General features: G+C 40.3%; 1 pseudogene; it reads left to right on the top strand.

The window, feature by feature from the left end:
• The first annotated feature begins 2,411 nt into the window (after nucleotides 1–2,411).
• LOC116395862 (solute carrier family 22 member 5-like) lies at nucleotides 2,412–11,246 on the top strand (annotated as a pseudogene).
• Nucleotides 11,247–15,987: the final 4,741 nt, after the last annotated feature.

Genomic DNA, 15,987 nt, shown 5'->3' with positions numbered 1-15,987 from the left:
AATGCTTAACATACATTCGTCCTGCATTCTTTTTAAATAAAGCTATTAGCTGATTTGATTTTGATCTATTGGCAGAAATGGAACATAATATTCAGTTGGATGCAATCTGAAACCTCACCACTAGATATCCCCAAATCCACGCTGCACCTTTAATGCATCATCTATTACAATCCAGTGATATAATACATTATTCTGAAATGGGCGATTCTGCATTATGAGGACTTTTAATTTTGCTAATACATATATGCTTTTACTTAAGTAAGGTTTTAAATGCAGGACTTTATTGCTAATTTTTCTTCAGTAAGTGATCTGACTACTTTTTCCACAACTGCTGGAAATAGGATTCCAATGTTGCTAGAGTCTTATCTCATATCCACTAGAGGGCACATAACCCACATCCACGTGAAGGGGCATGTTGACTCATAAATGACATTAATAAGAAAACTGCTACTCTCGCTGGTTTGACTCTGAAACATGGACGGCGTGGAGAGTCAATGTCAGGAAAGAGCTGCAGAAATTTTAACAGCTGCAGCAAAAATGGCCAACAAACTAGAAACTACAGATTCTGACCTTTTACTCCTCAATAGATAGAAGAAACACAGTAACTTTTTCACTGAAGTGAAGCGTCACGTTGAGCCTTCGATGGACAAAACAGTGTGATGGGAAACTGCTCGCTCTCATTCTCCCCCCCTCTTGATTCCATATCCACAGGCTGTGTTTATGATAATGACAGTCAAAGGATCATTTGTAACAGAGTCTGTATTGTTGGTTTTGGTCTTAATCTCATTTCAGGACTCCAGATTGAATGTTTATTTAAAGTGTGCAGCCTCGAAGAAACTCAAAATGATTTTAATGTGGCAGGTTTTGACCACCAAAAGTGGAATGCAGAAAGAAAGAAAAAACACTGAGTCAGTCTTAACGTAGCTGAACAAACTGGTATTACTGAGGTCATCGGACAGGCAGGAGTGGCATAGAGAGAGACGACTGGATTGGACTGGCTACACTGGTTTTATCATTTACTGAACATCCAGTATCTCCTGCCCTGTGGAAATTAAAGATCGGGCCAGTTAAAAGTTGACGAGGACTTCAGGACTCACCTCAGGGTCCTTCATCTCGCATGACAATAGGATTGTTGTGCTCAGTCAGTGCGACACAACCGACACACACCCACCCACCCTTTTCACTCGTCCTGTGTCGTTCCAGAGAGCAAAAGGTGCCCAACATGTCCAAGAGTTAGAACTGTATGAACGGACAAGGCATCGACTATGCTGGTGACTATATCTCTTTATACTGCTGCATAATATGTAATATGAGTGCTGAATATATTATAGAGTGATACTATAGGCTACAAATTAAGCAGGAAAGAACTTTAAATATTTACACTATGGGTAAATGTACAAACCCACCACTTTCACCCCATAATGTTTCAGCTGGAGTATTATAGGCACACTATAGAAGATGCATAGCCCAAGTGTATTATTATAACAATAACATTACAACTCATTATGACTGACACAGTATAACATGCTTAAAGAAATAATCCATGAATAGAAATAAGTAGCATGAGATTGCTGGTAGTGGCCAATACACTACAACATTTGAATAAGGGGAGTACTGGCATTTTATGTTTTACACTGCATTGAAAAAACAAATGTCAAGAATCATAAATAGAAAATTAAAGACATTTCAATAAACACTTTTGCACAAAACAACAAAAAACATATAGTCTTAACTTTATTTAATCAAACTGTACGTCTTCAGACTTATGACTCACTTCCTTATCTTGTCATTTAGTCACAACAACCGGGTCTCTCTCTCTCTCTCTCTCTCTCTCTCTCTCTCTCTCTCTCTCTCTCTCTCTCTCTCTCCCTCTCTCTCTCTCTCTCTCTCTCTCTCTCTCTCTCTCTCTCTCTCTCATATGAAGTGGGGATTTTTTTTTTCCCAACATGAGAAGTTGCAACAAGTAGTTGAGCTATGAGCACAGTCTTTTGAAAAGAGGAAGAGGAGAGGTGTAGTTATTTTGTCTTGTCTGGGATAAAGGAGGTGTGAAGCCTCACTGAGAAGCTGACAACTGCTGCAACAGGTGCATTAGCAGTATTTTTATTCAGAGAGTAAAAAATATTTATAGTTTTTTGTAGTATTAGGAGAATTGTATTTGTTCTTCTTGTTGGTATATTGCCTAGCCTACATATTGCTAGTTTTTACACCTGTCACAGTAACATTTCTAATTGTCGTCTAAAAGTATTATTAGTTTCAAACTATTTGTTGAGCATTTATAGTCAACCCGATTGTCAATTACTTTAGTGGTTATAGTAGTTCTTAATGAATTAAATTATAGACTGCAGGTGCACAGTAAAAAAAAAAAAAACAACAGAGTCAAACAGAATAGAGTATAAGTACAGTCCAGTAAAATGCAGGACTACGAGGAGTCTCTTTCTTTTTTGGGGACCTGGGGCCCGTTCCAGAAGAGAGTCTTCTTCCTGCTTTGTCTCACCATTATCCCAGGTGGATACAACCTGCTGTCCGTCATCTTCCTGCTGGCTACGCCCCCCCCCCCCACCACTGCTCCATCCCCCACCACAGCAACCTGAGCCAGGACTGGATCCAAGCCAGCATCCCAGTACAGGTCAGAACTGTGCCTGTGTCTGTGCCTTCCAAAAGTGATCCACAAAATCTCCTCGGCTCTACGGAGTATTTTACCATCACTGATATTTCATCGTTATTTTCGGTCATAGCGGGCAGCTTTTTTTTATTCCACAAGCCCACTACACTACCGACTCACCACCAAACAGCACACAGACACAGTTAGCAACCAGTTGGTGAACCGAGTGAAGCATCAGGCAGCTAAAGAACCAGATGTTTCCCTCAGGAGTTGGTAGGGACCAAAACAGAGTTAAAAGAGAATGAATATTGGACCTCATCAAAAATACTTCTATTAAAGTTGATGACTCACATTGAAAAGGTCAGCTCACCTAAATCCGAAAGCATGAAATCCCACTAACTTTTCCTTTGTCCGTGGTTTGACCAAACACTTTTAGGTTTATTTATCTCCCCGCTGTGTAACAAGTTTTATGTTCTGCCACCTGAACTCCCATCTCATTACAATGGAGGTGAATTAAATATTGTTTGTGGTCCACAAAGCATTGAAATTTATATGTTTTTGCAGAAGTATTCAGACCTTTTACTAAAAGTACAAAAACAATACAAAAAATACTCAAGTAAAAAAAATCCATGCATTCAAACTATTAAACAAGAAAAGCACAGAATCAGTAAAATGTACTTTAAGTATTAAAAGTGCTTGTTATATTACGATATCTGAAATGATTTCATCACCTGTACTGATGCATAAAAATGTAAGAAGCATTTTACTGTTCAAGGTTAGGTTGAGCTCATTTTAACAACTACTGGGAAGTTTAATCTATAAGAATTTATCAGATTTTATTGTCTTGTTAAAAGAAATGGATATGAAAAATGTATCTTCAAAGTAAAGAGTAATGATAGGTGTCGAATAAATCTACTGCAATACTTACTTCTGACTTGTAGTGGAGTAATATACAGTATAATAATAGTGTATTAAGCAAGTATAAAGCAGAAAGTAAAGTACAAGTACCTCAAAATGTACTAATTTCATTTCCAGTAATGTGATTTTCTTTCTTTAAGATAAGGTCATGTTAATTCTGTTCAAGTTTAGGTGCCTAGTTTATCATACAAACTAGCAAGGTATAGAAAGAGACTACACATATTTCATCAAATGCTCACGTTACAGTGTACAGGACAGTAATACAGTAAATGATTTCCAAATAGAATGTTTTTCTATACATCTGGATGAATGCTGAGACACGACACAGCTGATATTGTGCACAAGCTAGGGTTTTCAAATACTGTGAAATCCAGTCAGCTAATAATTCACTACACATCTCTGATCCAGGAAGCGAGCCTCGTGCAGGTTAGAACTGGTCTAGTTTGATCGGATACGGTCTGTTTGGGTTCAGTCTACCTCCTGTTGTTGCAGCACAAGTTGGATAATGATGATGTTGTTTTTCCTGGTCAGCAGGTGGCCGGATGGCCAGAGAGGAGCAGTTGTAGCCGGTACGAGCTGGACCTGGTGCAGAACCTGTCTGCCCTGGGAACCAGACCCAGCCATGATCTGGTCCACAACCTGTCAAGTCCAGAGGTCCTCCTCTCCAGCTTGACACAGGAGGGCTGTAAAGATGGATGGACCTACAGTACTGAGCACTACCAGTCTACTGTAGTCAGTGAGGTACTGAGCTACTGCTGCTGCTGCTACTGTGGAATTTACTATTGCGAGTATTAAAACACTACATTTTATTTTTACTGTTTCCATTTGTCACCCACAACCTTCATCCATCTACTGTTCATAACTGTTTAGATTGTTATATACTTCGAAAACCCTTGGTCTGTAAAACACTGAATGGCTTATGACTTCTCTCACTGGTCACCAACCATTGCCTTATAGGTGATTAAACTGAAATTACTGGATTGGTGTCTCTCGCATAATTCATCTACCTGTGTGGTGTAATGCCACAACTTCTATTGCACAACAGCTGCAGCTACTAAACCTATGTTTGTGTTTGTTATTAAATCTGGGTTGAACTTTTAGTCAGATTATTTTATGTGCACATACAGAAAATAAAAAGTATTAGAAAATTAGTAATAGAAAGTATTTCAATTTCTGTTGCGCTAATCTAACCTGCATCCCATTTACACACTACAAACTACTTCTGACTGGGTTTTGACTTCTGAGTTCACTGAGGGAAACTGGACACCTGAATTTCCCCAAGAGGATGAATAAAGCATCGTCTGTATATCTTTTAACTGCCAAAACAGTGCAGGTAACTAAATAGTATACTTTATAGTTTATTGATTACATATAGAGAGGGATTTTGAATACAGATCTAGTTTTTGTTTCCATGTTTGTAGAGGTATTGCAGCTTGTTTGTCCTTTTTTTTTCTTTTGTGAGTTTGACACAATAAATATTTAGGCTCACTTAGACTTACTTAAGAGGTAGACTGTAAGATTAACAAAGAACATAATTGAAACTGGGCTCAGCAGAGCAGGACAATAGAAGACTGTTTCTAAGAATATGAATACTGAAGGACCAGAATATGAGAAGCTGAACACTGCAGACCAGACTCAAAGGAGTTGGTTGCTGGAGGACCGTGATCAGTGGAAGTGGGTTTAAGCAGAAAACAGGGATTGAGAAGCTTGGGCAAAAGCCTGAGATGAAGAGAGACTCAGGGCATTTAGACTCAGGATAACAGCAAAACAAGCACAGCTGGTCAAAAGACTGCTGGTGACCACTTCATGCTTTTAATGTCTGTTTCTTGTGTTAATCCTCCATTCCCATGTTTGCTTTGTATTCCAGTGTTATACAATGCAATACAATACAGTGTATCCATAGTATTATTTCACTTTATAGTTTTTATGTCTGCTGCAGAATTCGCATATGTGCCTTGTCTTTAAGTTCAACCTGGTGTGCAGCGACCAATGGAAACAGCCGCTGTCCTCCCTCGTCTACTTCCTGGGAGGATTGTCTGGATGCTTCGTCTCTGGACAGATCTCTGACCGGTACTTTTCAGATGTAGAATGTTTTGCCAAAGTATGTCTGGTAGTTAGCTGTGAGCGAACCAAGCATTGACTAAACACATGCCACACGTCATGAAAAAAAGGAAGTGTATGGCAAAAACTTAAGCTTAGACATACAGCATATGTTTGAGGTTTGGTCAGACGGACTGTATCTATATTGCACTTTTCTAGTCTTAGCGACCACTCAAAGCTCTTTACAACACAAGCCAGCATTCACTGTTCATACACTGGTGCATAAGCTACCATTTAAGGTAGCAACTGCTACCAAGGAGGGATAAATCGAGCAATTTAGAGTTCTGTATCTTGCCCAAGGACACTTTGACAAGTAGACTGGCACAGCTGATTGTACGATTGGTGGACGATCCCTCTCTCTCCCGAGCTGTAGCCACAGGTTAGCTGAAAGATACTTGATGTTCAACCTGAACATTCAAAAACATGTTTTGCCCAGACTTGGACGACCGTCATGGTATCTTCCAACAATACCATCCTATTTCAAATTAATATCTGAATAGAGGAACATCTGTGCTGCTGTTGTGGCTGATACCACTCTGTTGTATTTATACTTGAGGTTTGGCAGGAAGCCGGTGCTGTTTGGTGCCATCATCACCCTGAGCATCTTCAGCAGCGTGTTGGCCTTTGCTACATCCTGGCCCGTCTTCATCGTGCTCTTCTTCATGCTGGGCTTGGGTCAGCTCACCTGCTACGTAGTTGTGTTTGTACTGGGTATGGCTTTGTCATTTCGATACTGTGACTGCTGACTTTTGTCCTTCACTCCACGGTTGCGTGCTCTTGTATTATTGTTGTTGATCTCGATGGAGTCTCACTGGAGGACGGAATAAGACCATGCCGATACCGATGAGGACGCATTTGAAATCTTCTTCTGTATGTTTTGGTCTTGTATACTTTCAAAGCCGATGCTTTGCCTGACACTTTTTTAAAAATGTTTCCTTCACAGGCTCAGAGATCCTGATGGGTTCAACCAGAGTTCTCTTCTCCAGCCTGTGCATGCCTTGGGCCTACATGTTAGGTGTATTGATGCTGCCTCTCACTGCATACCTGGTCAGGAGCTGGAGACATCTGTCTCTGGCGATGGCTGTGCCAGTCCTGGCCTGTATCCCCCTCTGGTGGTAAAGTGACCTCAGTACACTATGAAGATCAATCTGCATTTGATACTATTCAATTAATTAGTTTTCAGATTATTTTTTCCGTAATGTCAAAGACTTCTTCGTGCCACGTTCAGACGGATAAAAGAACTGCGTGAAAAACCAAAAGCCTTTCTTTCATTTGAATGGGACCACTTGCTGAGGTTGGGCTTCGGAAGAAACGCGCAGTACTGTGCGGCAAAAAAGTTAAACGTGGCTCAGTGTTTGCTGCAACGTAATGCATCATTGTCCCGGTCAAATACATGCATGTGAACATTCCATGGTATATTACTTTGTCACATGGACACCATATATAACCATGTTCTTCTACCAAACGATAAAATAATTGTCGTCGTGATACCGTATCACTGTTCTAAAATCCTGTATCATTGTATCATAAAGGGTTGCAGTGCAGTGTTTTTCTGTCGGATAAGCCTTAAGACTCATGGATTCATCACTCAAACTGGCCTTCCCCGTCCACACAGCCACTTGGGAACACCCCACTTAATGAACGCCCTACTGCATGTTTAAATTTAGCCCATTTTCATTCCCAGGGAGTCAAATACTGACGCTTTTTCCCGCCCTTCAGCATCCGATAACGACTTTTTATTTTAGCATCTAATTAACTGCAACATAAACCTATTCGTGTCATTATTAGACGCACGGAGAAAATGCCCTGGGAGAGTGATGACGTATTTTCAAAAATAAATACCAACATTGGGCAGGTGGGTCAAACAAATACAGGACTTTCAACCAGGGGCTGGGATTCGAGGCCCGTGTTCATGTCCCAAAGCGTTGTTGAGTTACTCCTGAAAAAGCGTCATTATGTGACGAGTTGGGGTTGGAACGTGTTGTGAAAGTTTAACTTCACGCCCCGTTTTAGCTTGAGCATATTCTGCACCTATTCAGAAAATACATTTTAAGCCAGGCCCAAGGCACGGTGTCGTGTCTTGTAACTTTTCGCCATGCTTCTCAGATCATTTCTGACCTTGATGGACTGCATTGCACACAGATGGATGAACCAGGGTGATCTAGATTCCATCTCCAATCCTCACCAAAACATTTGCAATTTTCTGTCCAAAAGGCTGATTCCAGAGTCTCCGCGCTGGTTGGTGTCTCGTGGCCGTATTCAGGAAGCAGAACTCCTGCTGAGGTCAGCAGCTCTGGAGAACCGAGTGGAAGCTCCACATATCATCTTCCTCTCAGCCAATGTAAGAACCTCAAACCTCAGCCTTGTTTCGAGAACTTAGGGACGATGGACATTGTACTGCAGTTTCTGTCTTTCCATAGGTTGAAAAAGCAACAAGTGAGAAGGCAGAGTCCCCCAGCTTACTGGACCTGCTGAGGACATCAAACATTCGACATATATCACTTATTCTGTGGTTCATATGGTGAGTTAAGGCCCTTTTCCATCACCAGAATTTACTTGAAATTCAGGAATATTTCCTCTTTCTTTGCTAGCCCTTGATTGTGCTACCAAGGTTGTTTTGTTTTTCCATCGAGAGCATGATACAGTATCTCAACAACTAGTTCATTTCCACAACTTGTACTGTGATAACGTATTGTTCTCTTGTTGTCTGCAGGTTTTCTATCAGTGTATGCTACTTTGGATTGTCATTCAACATGTCAGGTCTTTATGGCAACCCCTTCCTGAACTACTTCCTGTTGTCGGCTGTTGAGCTCCCAGCGTACACTGCTAGCTGGCTGGCGGCACGCAGTCTTCCTCGCCGCCCGTCATATATCTTCTTCACACTGCTGGGGGGGCTAGCGCTGCTGCTCATCCAGATCACTCTAAGTAAGACAAAGCCGCCAGGAAAAATTTGACATAGTTGCCAAGCCCCGTAGCTACAAATTACGTGTCCTTCTCGGGATGCGTTTTTGGTTAATCAACTTCCCAGGAGTAACACTTGAATAACCCTTGTTTAAACAATTAGCTCCTAAAAGTTGTAAATGCACTAATAGCTAAATCCAGAGATATTTTACTTCTGCCATTCATGTGACTGAGGTTGAGAACAAGGCAGGACCAGGTGGCATTGGCTTCTGAAAAGTGCAGCCAATCTGAAAGTGCCTTAAACTTGCATTCTTTCTATGCAAAGACGACTCTGGTTGCAAAAAGAAAATTTAATGTGTAGAAGTTTATGAGAAAATTACCCTACTTTTCCCTTGATTTATTACCTCACTACACATTGTAGACATTACTCATGGTCTAAATCGCTAGTTTCAAGTCTTCTTCAATACAGCATGATGTTCATTTAGTAAATTATGGTCCCATTAAAAGCAAAATAGAAGATAACGCAGGGTAAAGCAGGCTCCCTTGTGATTGGCAGGTTCCTAACACGGCATTGTCCGTCTGGGATTCATCTGTATTTTCGTTTTACAACTTTAATCCTTTCACCGTGTGTTTTCAGTTCATGGAAGTTAATTGTAACATGTGCAAAGTGTATTTTCTAAGTATTTTAAATCAGCATAGTTTACATGCTTGTCTACTTCACTGCCATTGCTGGTTTATTGGTTTTGTGTACTGGTACACGAATTGTCTATTTTTGTGAAGTCACTCGGCACGAATTATTTTTGGGGACGAGATTACGCAGCAAAACAAATATTAGGTTATGTAAGAGCTCCATAGCTCTGCTAAAGATCAAGTTGAACCTTTAAATGTGCACTTGAAGGCTGCATACATGATATAATGCAAACACACTGGGACAGAAATTGTCTATCCCAGGCCAAAGTGTAATTAGGGATGTTTCTAACGTAACCTATAATCCCACAAAATAACGTAGTTAGCTTTTGCTCTTTGGCTTTGGGACTAACGCTAGGTTCCTACTGTAAATTATGCAGTAAACTTGGTGGCCTCGCATGTTAACGACTCATGTTAGAGTAGATAAAAACGGGGTTTAAACTATTCCATGCAATTTTGCTCTGGTGGTTTTGGAAAGGCTAAAAAACAAGACGCCACCTTTCAACCACTTTATATACAAAATATCTCTCTCATGTTGAGAAATACAAATCTTGGCCGGCCTGCCGTGTCTAGTCATGGTATGATCCCCATGTCTTGGGGAGTGCTTCAGAAATGTTTGGTAATCAATTACTTACATTCCTCTTCCTTCCTGCAGGTCAACCAGTTCTCACCCTGATCCTGGTGCTGGTGGGTAAATTTGGCATTCTGGGCGGCCTAGGGATGTTGTACATATACACCGGTGAGCTGTCTCCCACAGTCATCAAGAGCACAGCAATGTCTACCTGTGCCATGATCTCCAGAGTGGGATCCTCTGTTTCCCCATACCTGCTGGAGCTGGGTGAGACCTCTCCCTTCACACATTATACTGTGGAGTTTATAGAGTATATACAATAACTTATTACAACAAAATATGTGTTGTTGTAGTGGTACCGCCAGTACCACCTCAAGTAGTAGCCATGGACGGATTAAGAGACAATGGGCCCCTGGTCACAGGCAGTTCACCCAAATGACAAAAAAAATATTTTTTCAGTTGCCCTCGGTTTGATCTGGGGATACAGATTTGGTAAAGATTTGAATAAAGGACCGTATTCGGCATAGTATGAACTCACTGATGTGGTCTGGTTTTGTCTCCAGCTGTTTTCAATCAGTTCCTGCCGTGGATCATTGTCGGTTCTCTATCGTTGCTCAGTGTTGTGATCTGCATCTTCCTGCCGGAGACCTTCAGACAGCCACTGCCCGACACCATCCAACAGATGGCGGTCACACAGCGGTCAGTCTGCACATTTGAGTGGTGATGCAATCATCATAGGAAAAAGTATAGTCTACGAATCTGACTGTGAATCTTTGAAATTTAGTGACTGAAACTATTGGAATACTAGTCTACACAACAACAAATCAGAAAAATACGATTGATGATTCTTGATGATTTGGTGTTTATCAAAAAACACATTGCAAAAATCAAAAGACAATGTAAAACTGAAAAATTGACATATGGGCTTATTCTGGTCAGTTTTGATTGTTGGGAGGAATATTACAAGCCGAAACAGCCACACCACCAAAAGGTCATCTACACCTTTTACTCCACAGTGCTGCTTTTTAGAAAAACACTCACACTGTGCCAGCGTGGCTTAGATCTTTGCAGCTCAGTTCTCAAAAAACAGCATTAAAAAATGAAACAGCAGGTTTGAGTTTTCAATGGATGCAACAACAAAATAGTGTTGGCACAAGAAGAAACAGCAGCTGGCCATGAAGAACCAAAAAGAGAAAATATACATGTGAAAGGAAGATCTACCATATCGAATTACGTATCCAATACAAACATTTGTGAAGAAATCTAAAACAAAATATGTGAAATTTAAAAACAACAACTTGACTACAGGGTGAAGCAAGACATTGTTAATGTGCAGACTGAATAATGTAGCTCTCCTCATCCAGGTTCAATTGGCCATGGGCCTCCACACCTCCTCCAAAGGATGATGGGAAATCAGCTAAAGACCCGACTACTGCACCTGAGATCATCTGCACAACTCGCCTATAAGACTCCTGACACAAATGGATGGAAAAACAGAGCTATGGATAAAACTAAAATCACCCACACCTGTTAGATTTAATGAACTGCATTTTAGTCTTGTGAACATTTAGAGTGATGCATTCACTTACACCTTATGAATAGTAAAAACTGTTTATTGTTTTCACATACAGTAAAACAGACATGTTGCTGTGCAGTGTGGCATCTAATGGTGAAGTTGCAGATTGCATCCAACTCAACACTCCTCCGTTCACCCCTTCCTTTTCCAGCATGTCGGAGAATATGGTGATCTTCGGGTAACGTAACCAAACACTGGCTTTCTAGAGCCAGTGTTTGGTTTGTCTATTCTCTGCTACTGTTGGCACATGGCAGTGCAACATGGCACACTCGGTGCAGAGGACCCACTCTCTATGAAGATATAAACGGTTCATTTTAAGCTAAAAAACACAGCAATTCTTAGTTTCAGGTCATAACACACTAAAAATAAATATATATAAAAGCATAGTTATGAATATTATATTGCATTTCTTCCCATAAACCCCCCAAAGCTTACACACAGTTCCTTTAAAAGTCAGCAGAACTTTAAAATGGACGTTAAAATGTACATAGCTTCATTTGCTTTAGACTTAGTTTACTATGTTTCTACTGATGGTTTGAAACATTGGGGCACATGAGATGATAAACATGACAGGAATATGACAATCAATCTCAGCATAGATATGAAGGTGGAAAGTAATATAGATCATAAACTGAATTTAAGATGAAATTTGAATGTGTATTCCGAACAGATTTGAGGCCGTCAGTAGTAGGCCTATTTTGCTCCTGTAGCAGCAGTCACAGCAGTAGTAATGCCACATTAGAAGATTCAGATAGGTAATATAAACTTGAATTTTAGTTTTGTATATAAAGAATGTATTGTTTGGTTTCTATTGCTGCAATGAAGAAATATATGGATATGTAGGCTATGTATTTAATGTGATGAATAAACAAATGAATCACAATGGAGTCATTCAAAACTTCTATATTAATTATTATATTAATGTAATGTCTGTTGACTTGATGTTTTCATATATAGGGCTTATTGTTTTAATTTGAACATCAATCGGATACTATAAATCGGATACTGCAGTTTCTGAGGTCACCTGAACGTGTCAGTGGTCTGAACAGGATAAGGCGTGGCCTGTCTGGCTGTGGCTCCGCCCCGGATACGTGGTTCCAGCTTCATGAAGCTACGGGGTCTCACCGGAAACCAGGTAAATAGGCACACAAAATAAAAAAGTGAAAATATATATACTGTATTTTTTAACATACTGTAGTGAATTAGGGTAGACAACATTAGCAGTACATTTGTTTATATGTTCCTAAAGATGTTTTTACTTTTCTTCAGGTGCCATAATAGGCCAATAACTGCATCTTAACAAAACTGTGGTTTGTCCAACAGTTTGACTTTCATTTCAAAGACCACTGCAGCCACACAGGCCCGCTATAGTGTGACTGTTTACCCTGGGTTTATTAAGCAGAGACCATGCATAACAATAAGTTAGACAAGATGCTATATTGTATCCGTGATCCCTGAATATATGTCACAAAGTCATTCTAAAAACAGATTATATGATTGAAATGATCATTATTATTGAGCTACTTAGAATATAATTCCTTTATTGCCGTTGCACAAAGTACAATGAAATGAAGTATCAATCTAGACGGTGCATTCACACACCACACAGTAATACAAAAAGATGTAGTATAAAATATATATTATGAATAGAAAATATATATTTGCTGTGGCCTAAAAACAGTAAGATAGCTGAGATATTGCACTACTGGATATTACACATTTGCTGAGACTTAGGTAAAGTTAGAAAGATATTGACAGATTTGGACTTCCCGGTTCAATAAATCGTTAACGAAACGTTGCTAAAATACAAACGATACCTCCCTGTAACCGTAGTGAGGTAGACAACAAGCTACAACCTTAATTTAATTAAAACGAGCCGTCTTACGGACTCCTCCGAGCTGGACAATCGGCATTGGTCTCAATGAGCGGCAGGCTGCGAGACGAGTGCGCAGGGACCGTCTACAAAGTGCAATGCGGAAAATACCTACAACAATATTCAATAGCTTCACTGTCATGCAATGTAATGTAACCAAAATCACTTCACACATCAATGGGCTCCTCTTTGTTGTACTACAAGTGTTATCTTGAAAAAAATATGATTTTGATTAATTTTAGTGAATTTGTATTAAAAATAATAATCAATAGCTTTACTGTTGATAAGTGTAGCATGACCAAAATCACTTCACACATCAATGGGCTCCTCCTTGTTGTACTACAAGTGTTATTTTGAAAAAATGTGATTTTGATTAATTTTAGTGAATTTTTATTGAAAATAATATTCAATAACTTTACTGTTATAGTGTAGTGTGGCCAAAATCACTTTTGACAGGTGCTGTCAAATTCTCTTTCTGGGGACGATTCCAAGTGACATTAAAGTATCAGTGATTTGGTCAAACCAGTGTCCATTGGAGAACTACAAACATACCGTCCACACTAGACCTCAAGCAACTTTTGTGTGCCTCTCCACTCTGCCTCCAGACTCTGGACCTAATGAAATGCAAAATTTACTTTCATCTGAAAAGAGGACTTTGGACCACTTTGGACCACTGAGTAACAGTCCTTTTTCTCCTTAGTCTAGGTAACTTAGCCCAGGTAAAACGCTTCTGACGTTGTCTCTGGTTCAGGAGTGGCTTGACACAAGGAATGCGACAGTTGTAGCCCGAGTCCCGGATACGTCTGTGTGTGGTGGCTCTTGAAGCACTGACTCCAGCCACAGTCCACTCCTTGTGAATCACTCCCAAATTCTTGAATGACCTAAACCCCAGAGAGAAGCTATGGGGTATTGTAAAGAGGAAGTTGAGAGACATCAGACCCAACAATGCAGACGAGCTGAAGGCCCCTATCAAAGCAACCTGGGCTTCCATATCACCTCAGCAGTGCCACAGTCTCATCGCCACCGTGCCATGCTGCATTGATGCAGTAATTCATGCAAAAGGAGCCCCGACCAAGTGTTGAGTGCATACTGTATACTGTACATGGACATACTTTTCAGTCGGCCAACATTTCTGTATTAAAAATCCTTTTTTTAATTGGTCTTATGTAATATTCTAATTTGTGAGATACTGAATTTGGGGTTTTCATTAGCTGTGAGCCATAATCATCAAAATTAAAAGAAATAACTCTCGCCAGAGATACACACCCGACTGTCTCTCGAGAGTCAGCGAGATACGTGACTGTCTCTCCCCGACAGTTCACGCTCACTGTCACGATCAGGATAACCAGGGAAATTACTCTTGCATATGTCACAACTACGTTAGAGGCACGACCAGCGACTTAAGTGCACTTACGCGATGGAAAACTCCGACCTAAGTTGAAAGGACGCGCAGATCCGGGCCAGAAAGAATGACTGCTGACGGGCCTCCAATGCCCGTCTGTTTCTTAGTTTGCTGGCACGTAACGTTAGACATTATGGAGGATGAGTATCCAGCTCGCCTTCCAGCTAACACTAGAGGTCCTGAGACAGGCGCACGCTAACGCGTCACCTCCGTTGTAAATGGAGCAATCCAGGTGACAGATGGCTAAGTAGCTGTTATATGTGGAGTGGATGTGAATTAGATCGATATGCTTGGTATGAAATGAATAATTAAATAAGTAAATGTAAACTAATATGCAAAGCTCCTGGTTAGCTCCAGTCGTATATTTACAAATGTTTTGTATCCAGCCATGTTCTCCTGAAGGAGAATGTCTTTGTTTGTTTCTTACATGAATTAATGGCTGAGAGGTTTGTATTTGACAGTATATTGTTTCCATCTTGCAATAAATATTGATATGTTCTTGATCACTTTGTGTTTTGTCTATTTGCCTTTTCTGTTCAAAAGCTATGTGTTTTGAGGCACTGCTGGCCTTTCAATGTCATTTATAAATGCTTTGTAAGGCATAAATAGTCCTCACTTTAGATGAGGTCACACAAAATACTTTACTAAGGAGTAGTAACTACCTTAATAAATCATGAATTAATCATGAATTGCAGTATTAATACGCATTTATAAAGCATATATTAACATAGTCCCTAACCATTATATATATATAAATGCATGAATTTTGTACATCTAAATAAGTACCTAACAGCCTAAGGGTACATCCCAAGTCTCTTAATTGCATCCCCGTTTCCTTCACTTGCGTCCTTTCCTTGCATCTTAGACCCTCCCACCAGGGATGCATGGAGAGACGCAAGGAAACCATGCGAGGAGAGAGGAAACGAGGAAATATGTTTTAAGAGACATGAGACGTCCTTGAAGCGACGTCTGTTTCTGATGACGGTGGCTGATGATCACAGCTGGATCAGCTGTCAGTTAGATTTAACAGCTGGAGAGACTTTTGAGAAGTTTGTGTCTGTTCACATGATCACTGTACTTAATTATAGTAACTAATAATACTAAAACTAACACCTGACTGTCTCTCGAGAGTCAGCGAGATACGTGACTGTCTCTCCCCGACAGTTCACGCTCACTGTCACGATCAGGATAACCAGGGAAATTACTCTTGCATATGTCACAACTACGTTAGAGGCACGACCAGCGTCCAGATATAACGATGATCCATAGAAACCTGTGAGGAGAGAAAGCACAGAGAGTGAGTGAACGAGAGCATACAAACACTGTCCTAATGTAGGAGGTTAGAGTAAATCCCAAC

The sequence above is a fragment of the Anarrhichthys ocellatus genome, unplaced genomic scaffold, assembly GCF_004355925.1.
Source record: "Anarrhichthys ocellatus isolate YVR2014 unplaced genomic scaffold, GSC_Weel_1.0 scaffold51, whole genome shotgun sequence".
NCBI classification, from domain to species: domain Eukaryota; kingdom Metazoa; phylum Chordata; class Actinopteri; order Perciformes; family Anarhichadidae; genus Anarrhichthys; species Anarrhichthys ocellatus.
Note: the sequence above shows the minus strand (reverse complement) of the source record. Positions and strands in the feature narration are given on the sequence as shown.